Source organism: Nothobranchius furzeri, chromosome 7 (assembly GCF_043380555.1).
Source record: "Nothobranchius furzeri strain GRZ-AD chromosome 7, NfurGRZ-RIMD1, whole genome shotgun sequence".
Classification (NCBI taxonomy): domain Eukaryota; kingdom Metazoa; phylum Chordata; class Actinopteri; order Cyprinodontiformes; family Nothobranchiidae; genus Nothobranchius; species Nothobranchius furzeri.
The window spans coordinates 54,587,285-54,610,323 of NC_091747.1; the positions used below are offsets into that span (position 1 = coordinate 54,587,285).

Genomic DNA, 23,039 nt, shown 5'->3' on the forward strand with positions numbered 1-23,039 from the left:
ATGGATGTGTGTGTGTGTGTGTGTGTGTGTGTGTGTGTGTGTGTGTGTGTGTGTGTGTGTGTGTGTGTGTGTGTGTGTGTGTGTGTGTGTGTGTAAATGAACATGTGTGTGGGTATACATGTTCTTATGTGTTTTTAGGTATTTTTATTCTCATTTATTGTGGTTGTTGTACGTTTTAGAGAGCGAACATATACCGAAGACAAATTCCTTGTAAATGTACTTTTACTTGGCCAATAAATCTGAAATCTGAAATGAAACTGAACTCTCTCTGAAATAATACTTTGTGTGAGACTGTATTATACAATTTTCTAAACCAAGATAAATGCATTAATTTTAACATAAAATTATTTGACTGTAAAACTCCAGTAATATGAATTCCTCCACAAAATGCACGACTTTTCATTTATATTAAGAGTTCAATCCGCATTTACTCTGCTGTAATTGTTAGACACTGCGCATTGATGAAGTGTTTAATAATAGAATTACAAGAAAAAAAACATATAATCACATTTTAAGACCCGCTGTTTAGTTTTACAGGTGTGGTTCACTCGTTTTAACATTCGGGACATTCTCTGCTGTTTCCTGGAAACTAAACCAGTAACATCCTTCCCTGTCGTTAGTCAAGATGGGTGAGTCCATGAATGCTAACTCACAGTGTGATGTAGATCTGTCAAGATTTTGAAATCTTAGAGTTTCACTGTTTATTTTCTATTAGAGGCCAATGCAGAACATAGGTGTAGGAGACTGTTTTCATATCCAGCCTGCATGAAAACCTCAGAGTGGTTGATTATAGTCAGAAATAATCATTAAAAATGTGTTTTCAGTGTTCCACACCTTTAATTAGGGGTGTGTATTGGCAAAAATCGGGCAATACGATATATTTCAAAATACATGGGAGATGATTTGTTACGATACTGAAAGCCAGACCATATTTTTGATTTTTAAGATTGAATTTATTTGGGAAACTCAGGTCAGATGCTTCCAAGATTCAGTGTTACCGTCAGATCTCGTTGTTCTGTCAGAATGAAGGTGGTAAAAACTGCTGCCACCTAGCAGTCGGAGGTTGAATTGCATGCCTATTCGAAAAAATAAAAATCAACACACTGCTTTTAAACATCAATTCAGTATCATAACACAAAATCTTGTGATATTTTAGTGTATTGATCATTTCTTACAGCTGTAGTGTAAAGTAAACCATGGGTGGATGCTTTTCATTGCTATATTTGACCTTGGTGCACGTTGTGGTTGTCAGACGTGATGCTGCAGTGGTTTCTGGCACAAATCACATTGTTGTTACATAAGAAATAATTTTAAATGAAGGGGGGTTATGAAAAATGATCTTTTTCCGCACAAGTGTTGCACTGGATTGCATGAAACTCTGCCAACCTTGTGCTAAATCTCCTCGTCTCCTTAGCTCCCATTTCTCAGCTGCTGTTGGTGAAACCGAAGCACAGAATCAAAAAAAGGGTGAATTTTTTTTATGATCTTGCATTAACAAGTTTTTTTGTATCTGGATATTTTGAGCATGAGAAATGAAACAATAAATCAGCTGATATGAATTATTAATATGTTAATTATCCTCTGATGGTAATAAATCAGTGATGGAGCGTGCGTGTGTGTGTGTATATGTGTGTGTGTATATTGATACTTCTGCCCAACGAGCAGACAGGCTGTGGGAGGAAAATAGCCATGCTAATAAAGGGATCCTGTGCGTCCCTGAGGCTGAATGAGCTGCCACATTCATCCCCTTCTCCGTCCTTCTCAGCATCCCTCCACTTTTTCCTCTTTTGGATTTATTATCCTCCGCCTCTATCAGCTGGGCTGCTCAATGGGCCTCGGCTCCTTAATTTCATGCCACGAGTCTACCCTGTCACGTTAATAGTTGTGGGCAAGCTGGCAGAGGCCTGAAGACTCTGGATGAGCAGCTCGGCACAGAGGAGACATCGTAGGAGGTAGAAAAACAAACAGGTTTCACCTCCGCTCTGAAGTGAGCTGCTGCACCACAGGGTGACCTTTGAACTGAATGATCCAGAAGGAAATGAGACCGCTGCATCATATTTCAATCGCTTTTCCTGCTGTACAGAAGCAGATACTGTTTTTCTTTATTATATTTACTAAAACTCAGATTCAGATTAAATTAACAGGATTATTTTGGTGTATATCGTCTACTATACCATATTTGTTTATAAAGCCCATTTAAAAACAGTGTGACAGCTTAAGGAACAGGGAAACTCCATGATAAAAAACTGGATACAATAGCCAACAGAGTGAGACAGAATCAGGTTAAAAGATTCACAACAATAGTGGAATGACTACAACAACGAATAAAACATAACACAGCATAAAAAAGTTAAAAATGTGAGCAGGGAAAGCAACACAGGACTGGCAACCGGTCTAAAAGATAGTAAAACTAGGTCACTGACCAAAAGCTAAATGATAAAAATAAGCCCTCAGCACCGAATTAAACCAACCTGTCGTATGGAGGGGGAGTATTCCAGAGTTAGGAGGCAGCGAATGAGATGGCGCCCTCCCCACAAGGTCTGTAATACATCTTTGGGATGCACAGGGTGACCTGCAGATCTCAGCGACCCATACCATATATTCACAATAAATAAATAACTGGAAAACATGTAACTATATGATTATTTTACACATCAGACTCTAAGTGAATTAAAACAACTCCGCTTGCTCTTTATAGAACTTAATGTATTCATACATTTGACATTACATAGTCTGTAGCCTTTTCCAGTTATATTAATACTTAGGGGTGGGATTCGATAAAAAAAAAATCTAATTATAATTCCTTAAAGGGACTTTACGGACTTTTGAATTTTTATGCTCACGATTGCCCCCTCAGGCCAAAAGCGTAACGGCAGCTTCAAGAGTAGGCTCGTGCACGAGGCGCGCATGCTGTACGTGCACACTCCTTAACAAAAATAACAGCTGAGACAGTCCCATGTGTGTGTGTGTGTGTGGCCTGGAGGACAGAGGACAGGAGAATGCGCAGCTAATTAATTAAATAATTTGGTTCTGTAAGTAAGTAAGTAAAAGTTTATTTATATAGCGCCTTTCTCAGATATAAATCACAAAGCACTGTACAACATGATAAAGATAAGGGCAAATACCTCTAACCAATAAAAACATCAGAAAAACAATAGCAGTGATAAACATAGAAAATAAAATCATACCTTTTGCTGGTGGTGGTCCCTCCGATCACCACCAGCAGGCAACATGGGTTAAGTGTCTTGCCCAAGGACACAACGACAGCGACGGACTGAGCGGGACTCAAACCTGCAACCTTCCGATTACGGGGCGAGTACTTAACTCCTGTGCCACCGTCGCCCCAAGGTGTACCTTTCTCTTCAGCACAGCCTACAAAGGTTTAAGATGGGTCAGTCTTCCTGCATGCTCAGATCATTCCCTTCCCTTGCTTGAAAAATTTTTCCAAAATGAAAGTTGAACCCACATCTTTTTTATCTGTGAATTCAATGCCGTTCGGCAAGTCTCAAAAATTTGGGCATCTTACTGTAAAAAAATATCCCATTAATGTAAAAAAGAAACTCTAAATGAACTATGTTCACACCCAGAATTGAACCCAGGTCTTCTGCAGGGGAGTCAGACACCTTACAAGGTGAGCTACGCTCTAGTAACATTCACAGTATCTGCAACTTTTATATCCTTGATGACAGCTGAAACAACGTCAAACCAAAGAACGGTTCGAAGCGAAAATGGCTATTTTGTTGCTAATTTGCAGTAAATATCTAGAAGAAAGTTCTACAGAAAGTAGCTAAGGGTCCTCAGAAATGTAGCTAGGTTCGTCACTAGGCGTTAGGAGCACTACCTCTCTCTCTGCTGCTAAATCTACGGATAGCAAATGCTACGGGCTATGCCTGAGCGTGAACGCGCATGAAGCAGCCTGCTCGACCTGGGCAACTCTCTTTTTCTGTGATTTTACAGAAAAACAGGCAATCACAGTAAAAATGCCAGGGCTCATTCTACAGGACCAGGGCATTGCAGGAGAATGTATGAAGATGAAATTTGTTATTTCTATACATGTTTTGGCTGTCAAACTTCCATAATGCCCCTTTAATCTTGATTAATCGCATTTTAATTGTTCAAGACATGTTGCGCCAAAGCAATTTTTTAACTAAGAAATAATGCCCGTGAGGCACATATGATATTCTGACACTTTAATGAGTACATTTCTGTAACCGCAAAGGCGATCTGATTACTTTTGTCTCATTATAAAGGGTTTTGTCAGGATGTGTAAATATTAGTATTTGTGATATTGATAAAGTGTAAATGGGCATGGAACATTGTAATGTTGAGTGCTGGACTGAACACTAGGTGGCAGCAGAGCAGTGCTAATATATATAGAGGTGTAGTGTAGAGTTCAGGAGAAGTTCTGCTGAGGGTCAAAAGATGAATGCTGCGTGTAGACTCGTCCCTCCTGCTGTAATAAAATTCATTTGGATAAAGTTACTACCTGCCTGTGCTCTAACTAGTAAACATAATGGTAAAAATTAATATTTTTTCCTCCTTTATTTTTCATGAAGAGGGATTTGTCATGATTCATTTAACTGCAGTTTTAGTCATTTGGAGAATGTTTGGATGCCAAATTTGTGGGACGCTCAGGCTCAAATGGGTACATTTATACACATTACTTATTTCTACTGAATTAATCATAATTAATGTATTAAATTCGCACCCCTAATTTTTACTTAAACACGAGTAAAACAAAATCCATCTTCATAAAAAGCTCAGTATCTCTGCAGTACGGCTGCGCTTCAGTTCCCCAAAGTGTCATTCATGTCAGCAAAGAGACATCTGACAAGTAAGTTCAAACTTCGGCTCAGGCATCTGCTTCCCTCCTCTCCACTAACGCAAAGTTTTATAGTCTGACTTGCCTTTCAGGAAAAAGGGAGAAGGGGATTAAGGACAGTTGGAAAGGCATCGTAGTGAATGAAGCTTGACATAGCTTCCCTTGAGTGATCTGATCTAAAAAAGAGATGACGAGGAGAGGAGAGGAGAGGATAAGCGGAGGCTTTCACTCAAGAGCTCCACTGTTCTATGAGCTTCTGCAAATACTCATTTCATAATGAGGCCGGGAGATTCCCTGATGCTCAGCCGCTGCATGAATAAGTAAGAGGGATTCCTGTGGATGCTCCCCCGACGCTCGGTTTATCCTTCAACCATCACCACTTCACTCAACTCTGTGTGGCATCACCCTTTCTTCTTATCTGAAGCTCTTTCTGCCCTTTGTACTTCAGAGGACCAATTTGCAAATTTAAATGTGGGCTGAAAAATGTATAGAAGTACGCAAAATCGTCCAACACAAAGTTTGCTGATTTGCTGACTTTCTAAGCCCTGTAGCAAATGAAAATATTATCATAATTGACTTTCTGAGGCTTCTAATGAATTGGTTCAGCTCCTGTTGAGGTTGCTGTAGGGGGGTGGGGGTGGGGTGGGGGGTGGGGGGTGAAGAGGAGAAAAAGGCAGTAAAACAACTATAAAGAACATCAAACAAACCAAATTTAGCCATGAAAGTTCTCCAGTGTGAATGACTAATCTTGATAATAGAAGAAAATAAGAGAAGATGGCTTGCAGCTGCAGGGTTAGATGAAAGTGGTTTTTGGAAGGTTAAAACTCCCGAGTTGTGGGGTCTAAACGAGTGAAAGGTTTTATGGGTTACTAAAGATGGTTTGGTCTGGAGTTTTTTTTTTTTGTTTCTTTTTTTTTTTGAACCAAGGAAAAGTGAAAAATCATAATGGTGACGAAATCTGAGCATCTTTCTCCAATACCACTTTTGTATTGCAGCGAAGCTAGATTCTACAATTTATTCACCATTCTAGTTCTGATCTTTGAGTTTAGGTAAAAGCGGAGAACATGCAGTCTGCACATCACTAATTATGGCAATGGTTGAGCTAACACGCAACTCAGTACACTTAGCAGTGCTTGGAGTCTATTAATGCCAGAATCTCTTTGGGCTGCAATCATTGGCAACTCATTAAATACAAAATTGCAGGAAAATAGGTAAATATTCAGTTTGAGTCACGGGTACTCAATAAAAATGTTAAACCATCAGAAATGTTTTGAGACATCTTTGAAATTCCTTTGTGAATGCCGGTGAGATACTTTCTTAACTTCTGGTCAATCCATCGTGCTTTTAGAAGTAACGACGTCCTTTGGTAGGGTTTTTAGCCACAGCCTGCCTCATGGGCTTATATCTTTATTTCAGTATGTGATTAGATCTGAATGCTAAATGTGGTTAGAATATGACCCCAAAATACAGGCAGGAACTAAATTCCAAGTATTTGTTATGTATTGACAAACCAACCAACCATCCCAACCCATTCTAATGGGCTCGACACACGGGAGGCGACATCGCCTCTCCTCCATTCATTTTCAATGAGACATGCGCGACAAAGCGATAATCGCGGGTCTCCCTCCTACTAAGCGAAACGCAAAAAACGTGCGTGTGGAATTTTGCGCTCGTGCACGTGTCGTGCACAGGCGACCCAGCGACACAATCCCAGAAAGTTGAAATATTTTTAACTTTTCGTTGCTGTCGCTCAGACGAGGACCAATCAACAGAGGTTTCATTCACTGACCAATGAGCGGACAGGATGCTCCGTACATCTCCGAGCAAACATGAAGGAGAAGTTGATTATAATTATGTTTTATATAGTAAAATCAAAAGTAAGGTTTCACATAACTCTAGCAGCACCTTGTGAAACATCACATCTACCACTCTTTTAACTCTGAACCGCTTAAATAGCCTTAATTCCCTCCAACCTGACACAGCCAAACAAAACACCGGAAGTTTCGATTTCGCCATGGAGCAGAACGCGTAGACGGCTTTGCCACTGGCCGCTGCTGCGGATCGCCTCCCGTGTGTCAGGTAATAAAAGCGACAGCGACGAATTTCGCTGATCGCGGTCATTTGTCGCCTCCCGTGTGTCGAGTCCCTAATTCCATCCATTTATAATAAAATATGTACACCCAAGAAACCAAATAACCAACCCAGCCCAACTCAACAGTCCACACATAATCAATCCATCAAAACTCAACTGACCAATCTACCAACTGACTGACCAACAAACCCGCCAACCAGCCAACCAACAAACCAAAACAACCCAACCTGGCTCAGCCCAACTCAACAGTCCACACAAAAAAATAAAAAATAAAATAAAAAAAATAAAAACTCAACTTACCAATCTACCAACTAATCAACAAACCATAGACCAATCAACCAACCAATCCAACCGAACCCAATACACCATAAACCAAATTATCAACAAATAGTAGGGATGTGTATTGATGAAATTCTGGCACTACGATACGGATCACGATACAGGGGAGACAATACGATATATCACGGTATATTGCAATACATTCATCCAGATGATATTAGCAATTTTTTAGACTGAATTCATTGTAGCTAAATTCTATAAACAGTCCAAACTGATACGTAACATGTTTAACATGCGGTATCTGAGCCATAATAGAGGGTAGGGCCTGGCCGATATGCTTTTTTTGGGACCGATACCGATAAAAAACTTTTAACAAAGGCTGATAGCCGATATAATGGCTGAAAAATCTCCCTCACAAAAAAAAAGAAATAGAAATTTTCTTAAGCTTAAACCCTTCATTCTCTGCCTTTTTGATGCAAACTTATTCCTCTATTACACACCAAAGAACTGTCTCAGTAACTCACTAGGGTTTCCAAGTAATGCAAATAAGATTTATTTAGCAGATCTTAAAAACAACAGAACACACAAACTCAGTCACAGCATAAATCTAACATTCTAGTTTTTTCTTATAAACTGTGGTTTCCACAAATACATTTTAACTTACCGTAAAGGAATATTCCACCACTCAGTAAAGTTGGGTCTTGTTAAGATTCCCCAGAGTTAGACAAGTCAGAAAAAGCATTTTATAACCAGCCCAATAGGATCTGGCAGCAGTTGGTTTTCTTAGTTTAGCATTAAACAATGTAAGTGAATTCACATACATTGTAGTGTTTTCTTATGTGGGTGAATGCAAGCCTTCCCTTCCATTGCTTTATGCTGAAACAACTGATTACAAAATGTTGTTTCTGACTTAGCTAGCTCTGGGGAATCTAACAACACACACAAGTTTAGGGACAGAAGATCCCAAGAAGAATATTAAAATAATAAAAATGCAGCAATAAATAAAATGTAATACTTGTGCTTTGTAACAAAGTAACACTCTGTGGAAGTTAACTTGGTGAACTCATTCACCCTGGACAGGAAATAATTGCACATAAGAAACATAAATAAGAATAAATAAAAAAAGTTCCAAAACAATAATTTGTGTTCAAAGTTCAAAGGAGTGGAGCCACACAACATGAGTTCATAAAGCTGGCGCCATCTGCTGGATAGGTAGCGCAATATCGGCCATATCGGCCGCCTTTTTGGCCGATAGCCGATACTGTTAATGACCCCAATATTGGCCAATAATATCGGCCGGCCGATATATCGGTCGGGCCCTAATAGAAGGATTTACATTTCAGTGGTGGAAACAAAACCCAATGCACACTGGTGTCAACTAGCGGTCGGCGATTGAATTACACCAAAAGAAAAGAAAATACACAAATGTCAGCATGTAAATCTTCAAAAAATTCGATAAATGGCTTTTGAATATCGAAATAATATCACAGGAAAAATATCATGATATATTGCTGATATTTTCTTGCATCCCTAACAAATAACCCATTCAACATCCAACCAACCAATAAACCTAGCAATCAACCAACCAGTCAAACAATCGAGCAGCAAGCCAACCAAACACCAATGTAACCATCAACCAAATAATCCACAAATAACAAATCCATGAACCAACCTACCCAAAAACCAACCAACTAAACAAACTAAATGGTAAAGTAAAAAACACAGAGGGACAACAGAGAAAACAGATGACTATTACTATCAGTGCTGGGAGAAGCTAGGGTTTGAGATGTGGAGAAACAACAACTTCAACTTTTAACATTGTGAGCTCACGACTAACCAGGAAGTCTAAAAACCAAAACTAAAAACACGAACAAATAACTGAAAATACACGGAGTGTAAAGATCTTGTATAACAGGAAAGAAACGAAGCTAACCACAACCAGATGAAATCCCATAACCATGAATGGGTTGATAAGGGGGTAAGAGACACACCACTTTGCACTAAAAAGGTGTTTGATGTCGCATCTTAAAGACGAAACATGATGTAAAACACTTGCATTTCTCAGCTGCAGCCAGATTGCACACTGTCACAACCATTGACCCACTAGGCTGCTCTGACGGTTAGTTTTTCTCACACTTTGAATGGAACAAAAACGTGTACCACTTGGACTTATTTACCACATCTGGATCAACACCCGCCTCGCAAGCGTTGATGCCTTCATGTGGTTCTTTCACTGAGCTCAGTCGTTATCCTGAAATTCAGTCATGTTTCTCTGCTAAGTCATATCAGCTGATCTCAGATGAGGTGTGCCGCCTCTGTTGCACCACAGCACTGAAAACATTCTCAATTATCCCTTTTATCAGATTAGATTGACAGATAAAGGACAACCAAGACTTTTGGTGAATCTGAGTGCATCCTGAGCGACCTGTCAGCGTGATTTTAAACTGTGTGTGGCCTGCAGGAGGCAGGAAAACATCTCTCACAGCAGACAAGTGCATGACCTTTTCAGGAAGCAGCAGGAATATTGATTTACTGTCGGAGCATTTCTGATTGACGCTAATATCGACAAAGAGAAAGAATAAAAAGAGTTTACCATTTAGGAGGATGGCTAGAGGGTTTTATTTGCATTTTTTTCTTCTCCTACTAATTGTGACCTTTTGTTTGTTATTCCCCTCATCCTATTTTCATTTCAAAGACAGGCGTGTAAAAAAAGGCTGTCAGTATCTGAGCATATGCACAAAGCATCTGTTTCTCTCTCACATATTGGCTGCATCTCCTATGTGGAGCGGTGGGTCATTAAATGGCCAAAACACTGACTGAGGAATATGTTCCAAAGCAGTTTAAACCAACACAGATAACATTTAGCGTCTGGTCCGCTGAAACGTTTAACGCGGTCATCTGCTGCGGGTTCAGGTCGTGTATTTTACCGCGTTCGCTTAGCTGTGTCCTTAAAAAGTCTAAATTTAAGAATAGTGCAGCTCCAGGCGGCGCTCAGACAATTCATTCTGCCATCTCCACCTCCCATAGCTCTTCCTCTAAAGACCCCAAAGCTGTCATCTTCATTCCCTCTCCCCTCGCTCTGTATTCCTAATGTCTGTCCTGTTCTTTATCACCCAACTCTCTTCAGGCCTTCATCATCCACTGTGGAGCAGATGAATGATGCAGCACAAAAGACTGTGAATGAGTTATACCAGGACAATGTGCAGCAAGACGGAGCACGAAAAGAAAACCCAGTGTGGAGTAACACTAGAGCGGGAGTGGCTTTAGGAGGTTTTCTGCATAATAATCACACGCTGCTCTATGAGCTGGTCACCAAGGACTAGAAAATCACTTATTTATTTATTTAAACACATAATCTGCTTAATAATCCACTTCAGACAGCCAGTGCCTTTGTATTGTTTAACATAAACACAGCCAGAGTGAGAACTCTTCTAAAACAACCAGTTTCTAGATTAGCTCACATCTTTCCGCCTGGATTCACCCAGTCTGGGACGCTAAACAGTTTGGAGACTGTTTGAACCAAAGCAGAACTCTGACATCTAGTGTGAAGTCATTTGTTTGTAGTTAAAATATGTTTCCTGGAGCGGTCTCTGTCGGGGCTGGGACTATTCTAAAATACCCCAAGAACCATTCAGGAGCCAAAAGCCATTAGTGGTCACAACTGCTTGAGCATTCAAGGAACCACGTTTATGAACAGGTATGTTTAGCTGCTGAATGAGACATTTATTGGCATAAAGAAACTAAATGTTTTAAGATAAAACAAATATCATGAACTACAGAAAACTCGTAAAGAAACTTTGAGGCCTGTGAGGAAGTATCTGATGAATAACAAAGGAAATACTTCATTTGAGTTCTCTCCAGCAGAAGCCTTAGCTCAGGTATGATGAATGTCTGACTTCGTCCTACCAAATGGAAAATTTCAGATCCAATGAGGTGGATTGATGCAGCCTCGGCTAATCAGAAACCAATTAGGGGAGAGCACAGCTGCACCTTTTAAGATCTGAAGACAGAAAACAGCCTGAAACCTCTAACGAACAGTCATTGTGATAAAAATGACATGCATCGAGGAAACCAATGCAGTCGGAGATGTGATTGGTGGCTCGTGTGCACTGTTAAAAAAAAACACAACGTAACTCCAAGTCAGTCCCACTTTTGTGAAATCCAACTGCCCACTTAAGTAACACTGATTGACGATGTTGTCAGTTCACCTGCTGTTGTGCAAATGGACCAGACAACCGGTGGAAATTATAGGCAATTAGCAGCACATCCCCATTAAAGAAGTGGTTCTGCAAGTGACCTCACTTCTCAGTTCCTCTTCTTTCTGGCTGATGCTTGGGTCACTTTAGAATGCTGCTGGTGCTTTCACTCTAGTGGTAGCATGAGACATGAGAGTCTACAACCCATACAAGTTATGGCGCGGTATGGGTACCAAAATTAAGACTACTGCCCAGCAGACGGAGGCTATATAAATTCCGAAACAAACTACTGATCTGATTAATGATAAGCTGGCGCCAGTAACTGAGAGGCTGGTGCTCTTTACTGAGGAATAGCACCTTTACCGGCATAATTACTAGATACACTAGGGACTAGCAGCCCTCGGCTGGTCATTGACTGGTTCAAACACTCCCTCTGCTGTCTATTAGCATGGATAGGCTAGCGTTAGCCTGGACAGGCTGGTGTTAGCATTGGAGAGGCTAGCCATTAGCGTGCCTAGGCTGGCCACTAGCTGTATTTCATACCTCCTCGACGGACCATTAGCATGGATAGGCTGGCGTTAGCATTGGAGTGGCTAGCCATTAGCGTGCATAGGCTGGCCACTAGCTGGATTTCCTACCCCCTTGACGGACCTAGCATGGATAGGCTGGCATTAGCATGTCTCAGAGAGTCACTAGTCAGCTAGTGGCCAGCCTCTCCAATGCTAACACCAGCCCATCCAGGCTTATGCTAGCCTATCCATGCTAATAGACAGCAGAGGGAGTGTTTGAACCAGTCAATGACCAGCCGAGGGCTGCTAGTCCCTAGCGTATCTAGTAGTAACGCCGGTGAAGGTGCTATTTCTCAGTAAGCAGCGCCAGCCTCTCAGTTACTGGCGCCAGATTATCATTAATCAGGTCGGTTGTTTGCTTCAGAATTTATATAGCCTCCTGCTGCTGGGCAGTAGTCTTAATTTTGGCCCCCATACCACGCCATTTACAAGTGGCCAAGGTAGCACGGCTCATCCAGGATTGCCACAGCTGTGGCAAGAAGGTTTGCAGTGTCCTTCAGCACAGTGTCCAGAGCATGGAGGCGCTACCAGGAGACAGGCCAGTACATCAGGAGACATGAAGCAGGCCGTAAGAGGACAACAAGCCCGCAGCAGGACCGCTACCTCCGTCTTTGTGCAAGAATGAACAGGAGGAGCACTGTCACAGCCCTGATAAATGACCTCCAGCGGGTCACAAATGTGCACGTTTCTGCTCAGATCGTCAGAAGCAGACACCATGAGGGTGGTATGAGCCTGACATCCACAGGTGGAGGTTGTGCGCACAGCCCAACACCGCGCAGGACTTTTGGCATTTGCCAGAGAACAATAAGATAGGCTAATTAACCACGGGCACCCTGTGCTCTTCAGAGATGAAAGCAGGTTCACACGACATTGGTCTAAAACGATTACGTGAGAGCCACTTTACTACTTTCTCATTACGCCCAAAAGAAAGCACGTTTTTTAGGGAAGCCTGCCCACTTCGCTTGATTTAGTATTTTTAAATACCTGCTAGTTATCTGTACTTTGATAGAGAACCAAAGACACTTTTTGACCTTAGATGATGTTTTTCTACCATGTCAAAGAACATTTAAAATGCTCTTTTAAGGGGAGTTTTCCTCTCCACTGTCGCTACATGCTTGTTGCAAAGTATGGAGATTGCTGTAAAGTTACTGACACAAGTCAATGACTTGATGAAATCTGCAAACTTTTAACTAATAATGAACTGAGCTCAGTGCACTGATAAGTAGGTTCAACTGATGTTTACTCTGTAAACATTTTTAATAAACTCAACTGAATTAAAAAAAGTCTATTTTGAACATCTCTAATTTTGACTTTTTGTAAATAAAGGTATTGTAAAAGCTATCGGAGTGGGTGTTTTTCACATGTCAGGTGAACATTTTACCCCACTGAAACCCGAAATTAACTCAGAAATTAACCCATGACCCATCAAGAGCACAAAAAACATTCCTAGCATTGGTGTAGTTGTCATTCAAAGAGCGTAACTTTAGAGATATTTTCGTTATGTGGAAAGATGCTAGAAATCATTAACTTGATTCCAGCCCCAGACGTTCCATGCAAGACACAAAAAGGACAACCAGGAAACATCGAGCTGATGCTGCCACAGCTCGACGTACTGAGGTGTCAAACCCTAACAGCCTGTTCGAGAGCAGGGAGAGCCAGCCGAGCAGAACACATCAGATCAGGAGCGAAGAAACGTGTGATGGAGAGCAGAAATGAGGACAGAGGAGAATTGGAAACGTAGACAAAACGAGACAGACGAGTGTAGTAAGACAAAAGGTCGTTGTGTTGATTGTCAAGGCACGGTCTATTTTTAGAAGGTCTTTTCTATTCCCACTCCCACTCTATGCAATCCATGCGATTTGACCTTCACAAGGAATTTAAAAGGGTAAAGATGGAAACAGGAGTTTGAACTCGGCTGATGTTTTGAAGCGCACGCCAGAGAAGCATAAAGGATGTTTCATCAAAGGTCACGGATCAGCTCTGCATTTGAAGGTCGTAGCAGTTTATGAATAAGCAATATTCTTCCCTTTGAGCTCAGAAAAGTTTGGATAAGAACACATCCAGAGCTCTGTTGAGATAAAAAAGCTTCTAGGTTTATGGTATAGATTTAAGAGTGCACGTCCTCAGCTTGGAAAACGTTTTCTGTGCATCCTCTAGAGGCGCAAATAACATTATTTATAACCGGCTTTCATTTCCTTGTACACGGCAGAAATAAGAAATCAAAACTAAAACTAGTGAACTAGGTTCAAAACAAGCTTTCTTTAAAATCAAGGCACAAAAAGTACAGTCTTTGTCTGTTTTCTCTGAATTTCTGAACATAATTTGCAGCACTGCCTGAGAAGGCCACAGCTTTTCTCAGATAAAGGCTCAAATAGCAAGCAACAAAGCAGCACATCGGGCTGTGTATTGTGTCTGTGTGCGCCGTCTGTGGATTTAAAATGCACGGCGTTCCAGCTGGAGAGATTGCAGGGTCGCGGTTACCTTGAGCCACATTCTTTAGTCTCTTGAGCACAATTCGATTGAAGGAAAGCAGCCAGAGAGAAAGCTGGCAAACGTAAGTGATTGCATTACCCTCCCACCAATTATGAAGCCAATGAATGAACCGCTTCCCCCACGAGTCTCCACTCACCCCATGTGGAAGGAAGCATCTCCCATTAAGTTACACAACAGTGGCCAGGACTCTCAAAAAGTCACCAAAACTGTCTATACATCTGCTGCCTGACTGATGGTCCCTTTACCTCAATGTCTCGATTCAAATGCATAAAAGTCGTGAAACTTTTGTTCAAATACAAGAAAGAAGATGTAGGTAAACGCCTGCTGTTGACAGCGAAAGTGATACAGCAAGAAACTGAATGAAAACCACAGTAGTGGATTTTGACACAGTGACATTTACGTCGGGAGTCTTGGAGATGAAGCAATGAAGCTAATGTTCTTGTGTTGTGGAGGAAGGCTTGAAGAGCCACTTCAAAGTGTTTCAGCCATCAGGAAACCAGCTTGCATCTTGATGGTGAAGGTACAAACCTCCCCTTTTCATGTTTTTGCACAAACACCACCCACCTGATTTTGGTTTTACGGATTCATGGTAAAAAATGTCAAAAAGAGCGTAGAACATTTCACTGCATTTAAAAAAATGTCCAAACTTTTGGAAATACAGCCATCTGCACCACGGTGATGCTGCAGCACTCATGCTGCATGTGAGGAATTTAGTGAAGTTGTAACCAAATAGCAAAAATTTGCAGCATTTGCCAGTTTGACCGCAATCTTCAGATTCTTCACAACGTTGCAGATTCTTCTTGGCAACCCATGTCTCGTGGAATCTATGGTTGTCTGTCAAACCGTCTCCACAATGCTAGGACCAATCACAGCAAAGAACAACGTGACATATAGATGCCAATCAGTCAACGTGGCAGTCCACCATACACTGTCAACGAAGAAGTACCTCCATCTGCTCATGCCACAAGGAAAAGCCCAAGTCGAAAGTCGTCCAAAGTTGATGGCAAAGCCATTTCAAAGAAACACTATTCCTGGGCCACCATTGTTTTTACTCCGTTGCAGCTTTGCCACAATGGTGCTAAGCCCGCTCAATGGCGCTCTACAAACATAGAGTGCTGTGATCGACCCAAACTGATGGTGGACCAGCTGAGCGTTGCTAAACCGACTGTCATGGTCTGCGTCTGCGTCTTCCTGTCATGGTCTGCTTCTGCGTCTTCCTTCATGTGCCTCCTGATGTTTCTCCATCCCTCTCTAGATTCCCTTCTGTGTCTCATAGCGCCCTCATGTGTCCTTTGTCTGCGTCTCATTTATGTGTCTTCTGTTTGTAGGCCTTCATTATCATTCCCTCAGGTCCAGTGTTCATTTAGTCATCCTCAGCCCCTCCAATTGTAGCTCCAGCCTCTTGTTCCCCAGCTCGGTATATGTGTGTGTGTGTGTGTGTGTGTGTGTGTGTGTGTTTATGTGTGTGTCAGTGTGTGTGTGAGCCCTTCCCTCAGCTTTTAGGTTTAGTTTTGTGTTTTAGGTTTATCTGCCCTCCACTGGTTCTGTTTCCCCATTTAGTTAATTGTTGTCACCCGCCTTCCCTCCAGCCCTCTCTCCACACACCTGCTTCCTGTTTCCTTAATTGTTCTCCCTGTGTATTTAAGCCCTGTCTTGTCTCTGTTTGGTGTCGGTCCATTGTTTGTAATTCTGTCATGTCTTCTCGTGCCTCTCGTATCTGGATCTAAGTCTTCTCGTGCTTCTTGTGTATTTGGATCTCCAGATCTTCATCTGGATTTTTGGTCTTTTGGCTTCCAGCCTTTGGGATTTATTTTTGTTGTTTTGGTCATCCTAAAATAAAAGGATTTTTTTATTTATTCAACATCTGCCTCGTGTCATCCTGGGTTACTGCATTTTGGGTCCTACCAACCTTCGTGACACCGACCTGCAGAGTAAAATCTTGCTGTTGGTACGGTTTGTCTAGATTTCTAGCCTAGATGTCTCGAAGGTATCTCACATTTCATGCACTTTCTGCCACACAAGTTGAAAATGCTTATGGACAGGTTTCATAAATCTGTGATTACTGTGACTCTAAGCCTGATTCATGCATCTCCGTCAGCTCCAACAGGGAGAGACACGCATACACGGACGGAGATATTTTGCCCTCATGATTCTCTGTCTCCTGGGGAGCGTTACAAAGCAATTCCCCTCCAGGACAACAGAGGGCGTAGCGCTGTTCTGTGGTGTCCTGTCATGTATCCGGTCCAAGATAGTGTGTTTATATTGTGTTTTTTTGTATATAAGAGACTTTTTAACACAGACACATTTGTGTCTCATTCTCCTCCACCTCTTCATGCGCTCACCACCTCTAAACCCACGTTTCCTGTCATTTCCGTCCACAAATAAAACACCTGCTGCTTATCTTTTCACTCCTCCAGCCACGGGGAATTAAACGTTCATATTTTTAGAGTTTTTTCGCGAGGTGTTCTTCAAGCTGCTGCTCCGTGTCTGCCGCTAGTTATTCTCGGCTCTCTTTATGTTTTTGAGGGCGCAATGGCGGCGGTGTAGACGACAGCAGTGCCCTGACCAATCACAAGCTTGCGTTGTCCGTCTCAACGGACGGATGTCTAGAAAAGAGAGCTTGACTCCGTCCGTTCCAGCGGGGCTCTCCAGCAGGTCCGCAAGGACGGATAATGGCGTTGCGTGTCTCTGCACTGACGCAGACGCAGAAGCATGACTCAGGCTTAACACACACACACACACACACACACACACACACACACACACACACACACACACACACACACACACACACAGTAAAATTCTAGCTAAACAAAAACAACTGCAACTTGCGTCTTCTGCCGTAACAACTACCGCTAACCCTAACACAAGTAGACAGAAAGCTTAGAGACAAAAAGCGACTGAGTTCAGATTTTTACCCCTGAAGGAAGCTGATAGATGTGTTGGCTCAGTGTACAGGTGCAGATTTATTTATGTGTGCACGTACATAAATAGAGTACATTTATTACTTTTTGTTGTGTTTTTCCTGAGATTCTCACATCACGAAAGGCAAAACCAAAACACATCAGCAGGGATCCTGGCAACAATTTGCAGCTCCTCAGAAATTTGGCCCTACGTTGTCATTAAACAAGCTTTTATTCGTCCAAAGCTTAAAGCAGGACTTTAATAAATGCACCTGGCTGTGCACATGCTGGGATTGTGCTCTTGTCTCTGCAGGTGACAACTGACAGTTTGAATTAGACTGAATACACAACAGACTTCCTGTTTAAAGCAGACTTTCTGTGAGTTTATGAGGACAAAGAGAAAAATCTTTTTTTTGGTGGGGGATTCATTACCCTGCTGGTCTGAGCGTGAGGCTGGTGTGACTGTGACTGCTCCTGTGACACAGGCGTGTTGTTATAGAGCCAACAACACTCTGTCCTGCTCAGCCTGGCAGACAAGGTGTAGGACGACTGAAGACGATGACGTTCGGATGCTCGGCACGCAGATCACCAACTAAAAAACACACCAGATGCACGCACACGCATGCATTTATCCCCAGTCTCTTACTCATCCATCCATTCCAATTTACTAGCTGCTTTTCCTTTTCAATACTTTTTACAGATTCTGTGGAGACAGATGCAAGGAATTAAGGGAGGAGCAGCTCACCAGCAGCAAAAATCCCCCTTTCTGTGTTTAAGTTGACACGATAATGGCTAGCCAATAAAATCATGTATAAATGTGCCTGATTAAAAACTCCTGAGTCTTACATTTGCTTGATTTTGGTGATTTGTGCCGCCAAAGCTTTTGTCTAAATGTTTTATGTAAATGATGCTTTAGCTGTGCAGTCATGCTCAGTTTGCTTCAGAATAAAAGGCTGGTGATTGCATGAGAAGTATTCCATGTTGGCTGATGGTGTGAAGCAGGGGAGAGGATAACTGATTGCTCCTGGAGATGGAAGCCATATAGATGATATACCGAGCCATTCATCAAGCCACGGCCCCTGTGACAGTCAGCTTCTCCCGGGGTGACTTACTGATCACAGTGGCACTCAAGGGGAAGAGTTTTCCACAGCGTGAGTGAGCAAAATTAGAAGAATTGCAACTACGAGGCCATAACTGAGCACTCTCGACAATTAATTATCATCTAAGGATTATTAAAACAAGTCATTGTGCAACAGCATTGGAAGATCCGGCAGCAAAAGCGCATCAAAGCAAAAGAAGGCTCCGTTATAAGAACGGTTGGCACCTTTCTTTCATGTCAGAGAACACAAGCAGAAGAAGGCTGCATTGTTTATACCGTCACTCTGACTAATTTGAAGGTGTAGAAAGTGTGTGTCTGTTGGAACCAATGCAGCAGTCAGCTGGTAGAACCTCGGACCAGAACCAAATAGGGTGAAGCTGCTTTTAGCCACTATGCTGCACACAGATGGAATCAGCTTCCTCATGACCCCAAATGTGACCCTAATCTAGTCATTTTTAAGTCAAAATTGAAAACTGTCATGCATTCATCAGCCTTTGGATGACTTTCTGCACTGTCACTGCTCAACTTTATCTTTTTTTTATCTTCAATCTGAAATTATATTGTGTGTATTTTAATTGTGCTGTCACATTGATTTTAATGTTTAATGCACATTGAATTGCTTCTGTGTTTTAAACGTGTCTTGCCTTGATCGTGAGCGTGCTAGCATTAGCATTAGCCAATCTGCTCATAGTTTCACTCTTGATCCCAAAATTAGTGCCGTTTCTGCCTTTTACAAACGGTTGTGTCTTTGCTGGTTTCTCTAATTTTTCTCCAGCAACTAGATTAGCACATTGTGCAGATTGTGTGGCGTGCACATTTAACGAAGCTTCAAATCAGTAAAAAAAAAAATAATAATAATAATAAAGATTTGAAGAATTTAATGATTCATGCCATCAGAGGATTTGTTTCAGCCCTAATTGTGAATAGTCTGTATGTTGATAAAGCACCACGATATGAGTTAGAGGCTTATCGTGATAGATCTTTAGATTCAGCTTGAGTTTTGGGTCTTGAGGTTTGTAGTTTGCATCAATACAACCACTAATGGAGGCAAAAATGGTAACAACCTTTCCAATCATGCAATTAAACAGCAGCAACTCCACATGTGTCCTAAAGTGGCATATTTAGGTACACCTGGCTCATGTACTTATTGACCGGGCCTTAGATTTGGACATTTATATTGATGCTTGCCTTTAACAGAGAGGGAAACAGTTTTATTTCCGTTATCGGTGCATCAACAGGAGGCTGAGAGAGGGCAGGTTCAGAGGGCATCAGATTCCTCATGCTCGCTGGATGAAAACTGTGTTTTCAGAAAACCAATTTTCCCAAAGAAGTTCATGTTTCAGAAAGTGTTGAAGTAAACAGAAATGGAGAGCAGAGACGAGAATCCTGCGGCTGTTTGGTGGCGTGAAAAACGATCTGAGCAGAGGCTGAGTGAAGAGGATGAAATCCCTCAGAGAGAGAGAGAGAAAAAAAAGCCAAGATAAAGAAAAGCAGAGTGACAGAGAGAAATGATGATGATGGGGACAGGAGAACGGGCAGTCATTCAAAATGCATGAATTTACACAAACAAAGTGTGCAAACACACCAGACTTATAAGTTTGTACTTAAAACTGTAAAAACTGTAAGTAAAACACAAATGCATTGCTTATAAAACCAAAGCTGCGCCAATTTTGCTGGTTCGGGTAGGCACAAGTGGTAGATCTCCACCCACTTTACGTCTTTGCTGTGCCGGTAGCTAATATAAAGGCTAGCAGCTTGTCAACTGTCAATAAAAAGCACAAGAAGAAGTACAATTTAGTTTTTTTGTTGGAATCTTGGCAGAGCCTGGAAGTGAAACGAAGAGATTAATGTCTTTAGAGTTGACGCAAAGAAAGCGTGAACTAGACAGAGCTAAAACCACAGTGAAGGTTGGTGCAGCCTCGTTGGTGTCAGTTTCAAACAGTAGCAGGCAAAGTCCAGATGTTTGTTCCTTTATTTTTGATCTGGCAAAAAAATATATCTTACATTCATAAAAACATGTAAAATACAAAACCTTGTCTGAGGACATTTCAACCGTGAACTCCTTTCGCTTCCTTGGGTCCACCATCAACCATGAACTCAAGTGGGAGGGGTCCATCAGTACCCTCATCAGGAAAGCCCAGCGAGGGACATTCTTTCTGCATCAACTGAGGAAGCTCTGCCAGCCATGCTGACGATCCAGTTCTACACGGACGTCATCAAATCAGTACTCATCTCTTCCATCACTGTGGTACGCAGGAGCCGCTGCCAGGGACAAACAAAGACTACAGCAGGTAGTGAGCTCAGCGGAGAAAGTAATAGGATGCAGCCTTCCATCAGTACATGACCTGTACAACTCAAGGGCTCTGAAACGCGCCGGTCGGATAACAGCTGACCACTCTCACCCTGGTCATGGACTGTTTGAAACCCTACCTTCAGGGAGGAGGTTCAGGTCCCTACAGACTAGAACCGCACGCCACAAAAACAGCTTCTTCCCTCCACTGTAAGGCTCCTGAACAACCGATGAATGGCCAAAACACACACAAATGCCCCGGTCACCCACATTCCTACGATTATGATTACTCTCTGGCTATGTTTCTTTTCTTATTATTTACTGTATCCTAATACTGCCTGACCTGACTTTGACCTGAATGTATGTTTGCACCTTGCCACTGAAACAAAATCCTAGTAGATGAGCCTCTCACCTACATGGCAATAAATAAATCTGGTTCTGATAGTTGTAATTCCACTTTCTACCAGTAGGAGGATAAATGGGAAACTTATTAAGTGCTACTGTTGACTCCTTGGATTAGAAATGTTTATGTTTATGTGCTTAGCAGACGCTTTTACCCAAAGCGACTTACAATTTTTTTTAACCTATAGGGCATGTTGTGATCTGTGGGGGAAACCGGAGTACTCAGGAGAAAACCCACACATGCATGGGGAGAACACGCAACTCCACGCAGAAAGGTGAGTTTTGAACCTGCGACCTTCGTGCTGCGAGGCAACAGTGCTAACCACTGCGCCACCATGGCACAGTTTTAAGGAGTTCCTTGGAAAAACATGTTGAAAGCTTACTGCCGCTCCCCTCACACAACAGCGTCAACTTATGATACAATTACGCTTTCAATCCAAAAAAACACAGTTCTGCAGCAGAACGAGTACAGTTTACATCTCCTCAGGCTCTGAAGCTCTGATGGTGTAAAATGAACCACGAGGTCAGACAGAGCCAAAGCAGTACATTCCTGTTTGAGTCTGTTTGAGCATCTCTGTGCTTGTGTGAGCTCTCATGCCAAAAACAAAGCCTCACTTTCTGTTTGCATATGCACTGACTTGCTCTGTAAGTGTGTGAGCCAGCCTGCTGCTTTCATATCTTCCCTATTGGCAGGCCCGATACGAGCGGCTGCTTTGATCCCCTTTGAATCACACGGCATCACCGGAGTTCCTCTGAACAAATAGCCCGAAAGGCACAGAGACTCAGAGAGATGGCAAGATGCAAGGATTCCTGTTATTTTGCTGTTGTGTCGCTTTCTCTGGCTCACCGGCTGTTTCAGCTTCACGGGAGTTACGTGCTGTAGCACCGGGGTGCGTTAGCACGCTAGCTTTTAGACTCTTCATTGGCTTTCTGCAGGATGCGTAAACTGCAACAAAAAGGTAAAGCAAAGTGGTACAAAATCTGTCTGGTTTCAAGATTTCACAAAACTTTCTAGCCTGTAATTAAATTTAGGGATGCAACAATACCACTTTTTCTAAACCGATACGATACCGATACTTGGATCTGAGTACTCTCCGATACCAGTTGCAATGAGTTGGAATACAGGTTTTATTTTCCTCTCTGCTTTCAACAGGAAAAGACTGTGAGGTAGATGAAAAGTAAGATGTATGAACAGAAATCATCACTAAACCAAAATATTAGGTGAACAGAAATGACAAGTTACAGTGAAGCCACTTTCAAGCAACTGCGTTGGTATCGGTTAACTTTTACAGATACTGGAATCGATATCAGTATCAGCATCAGCATCCCTGATTAAATTATACATTTGATGAAAGGGCTTTTCTAGAAATTGAAGTTCAGAGATGAAGGATTTGGACTTGATCACTAGTAGGTAGGTAAGGAAATATCGATGCGCTGAAATACTGCAACATTTCAATGTGTGATACTGAATCAATATATAAAAGCAGTGTATCGATTTAGTGTATTTCTTTTGTGTGATACCATTCAAACTCCAACCACTATGTGGCAGCATTTTTTCCCGGCTGCCTTCTGACAGAACAGCTAAATCTTGTGAGAACACTGGATGTGTCTTGTAAGCGTCTGGACTAAAGTTTCCAAATGAAATCAGTCGTAAAAATATAAATAAATATCGCCTGGCTTTTAGTATCGCTATATACGATACATCCAGATATATCATATATCGCGATACTTGTATTATGATGAACATCATATCGGCAGATTCCTACCAACACACACCCATAATTGTTAGTAAAAGTTTATTTAGATCCTGCCCACATAATACAATAATAAGCAGAACAAATCACATCCAAAACAACTAAAATAACTTCTAGTAACAATAGAACTTGATCAGAAA

General features: G+C 41.9%; 1 protein-coding gene across 4 annotated transcripts in view; it reads right to left on the bottom strand.

Moving 5' to 3' along the window:
• myripb (myosin VIIA and Rab interacting protein b) overlaps positions 1-23,039 on the bottom strand; it is a 213,259-nt gene that overhangs the window by 38,092 nt on the left and 152,128 nt on the right. The gene's annotated exons all lie outside the window — the stretch shown is intronic.